Source organism: Panthera uncia, chromosome F1 (assembly GCF_023721935.1).
Source record: "Panthera uncia isolate 11264 chromosome F1, Puncia_PCG_1.0, whole genome shotgun sequence".
NCBI classification, from domain to species: Eukaryota; Metazoa; Chordata; class Mammalia; order Carnivora; family Felidae; genus Panthera; species Panthera uncia.
In genome coordinates, this window is record NC_064813.1 from 183,600 (window position 1) to 185,136 (window position 1,537).

General features: G+C 68.9%; 1 protein-coding gene across 3 annotated transcripts in view; it reads left to right on the top strand.

The window, feature by feature from the left end:
* The first annotated feature begins 439 nt into the window (after positions 1-439).
* The window catches only part of DISP1 (dispatched RND transporter family member 1), a 182,957-nt gene continuing 181,859 nt past the window's right edge, over positions 440-1,537 (top strand). For all 3 annotated transcript variants that reach the window (XM_049633766.1, XM_049633765.1, XM_049633763.1), the window contains exon 1: positions 440-696. The gene's annotated coding sequence lies outside the window, so the exon portion shown is untranslated. The remainder of the gene's footprint in view (positions 697-1,537) is intronic.

Here is a 1,537-nt window from a genome sequence, read left to right on the forward strand (position 1 = left end):
AAGAAAGTATTCATTAAACGCTAGCAGCAAGCAAAACAGCCGTAGAGGTAACCGTCCTCATCCCTGTGGCTGGCAACGAAGCCTCATTACCATTCTAAGGGCTCAGTATTGGTTGGGGCGATCCGCCCAATGCGGTGATATGAGGGGTAAGAGCCCTGCTGGTCCCCCCTTAAAGGCCTTGATCACTGTTTTGGCGTCCCCGATGCAGCCCCCCATCCCCGCGGCGCCCCGATGGAGCCCCCCGGCTCCCCCGTGCGGCCGGGCTCTCTCCGACGCCCCTCTCTCCCGCAGGCCCTCCCGCCTCCTCCGATCTCCAGCGCGCGCTCGTCGCTCCCGACCGTCTCTCCGAGAAGGGGGGGGTGGGAGGGACTTGCGCCTCCCGTCCCGCAGCGCCGGTCCCTCTCCCCGCCCGCGTCACCTTCCACCCCGCAAAGCGGAGCTCCGCGTCTGGGCCCCGCGGGGCCCCACCGCCGCCACCGGCCCACCGGCCGGCGGCCCCGAGGACCCCGCGCCCCTGCCCGCGGCCTGGGGGCGGGACTTCCGGTCCCGCGCGCGTACGCCTTCCGGCGCCAGGCGGAAGCCGGCTCCGGGTCCGCGTTGGGGCCGGAGCGTCCCGGACGCCGGTCTCCTCAGTGGACGCGTCTTGGCCACGCCGCCGCCGCCGCCGCCGCCGCCGCCGCGCGACGGGGAGACCGGGTAGGGCCGGGGGCGCCGGGGGGACCGGGGCGCCCCGCGCGGGCGGAGGGCGACCGAGCATGGTCGGGGCCGCGGGAGGGGTGCCGTGAGGGGCGGGGGGCGGGGGGCGCGGGTGGGAGGGGTCGGGGCGCCCAGCCGCGTAGCCTCGCCGCGGGTGCGTGCTGCCTTCCGGATGTGTGTGTGGGTTGGAGGGACATCGGACGCTCCGGGGACACTCGAGGTCTCCCTTCAGCCGAGTCCCCTTCGGGCTGCACTTCTTTGTCACAGGAATTTAGCAGCCCTTCCTCCGGTCGGGGGCTCGGACCCCAGGCCCCACGTACAGTCGCCCACGCCCCCGACTGAGCCAGCAGGCGCCCGCGGACCGTACTGCTGTCAGGCTGACCGCAGTTCTCGTTCTGGAACCCTCCGTGGCGCCAGAGTTTAGCTTGTGCTGCTTCCACTGCCCCGAGCGACCTCGTCAGCACGCTTGGAGCTGCGGAGAGGATCGCAGGGAGCTGTGCCTGCGCTTGTACTGGAGCCCCTGTGCGTTAGTGACTCGGTTTACCCAGTGAGGACAGTCTAGGTGCGGGTGCAGCCAGTTACACCCAGTCCCTAGGGTTTGGGTTAGTGACTCGGTTTACCCAGTGAGGACAGTCTAGGTGCGGTTTTAGCGGATTACACCCAGTCCCTAGGATACGGGTTAGTGACTCCGTTTACTCAGTGAGGACGCTCCAGGTGCGGGTGCAGCCGATTACACCCAGTCCCTAGGGTCCGGGTTAGTGACTCGGTTTACCCAGTGAGAACAATCTAGGTGCGGGTGCAGCCGATTACACCCAGTCCCTAGGGTTCGGGTTAGTGACTC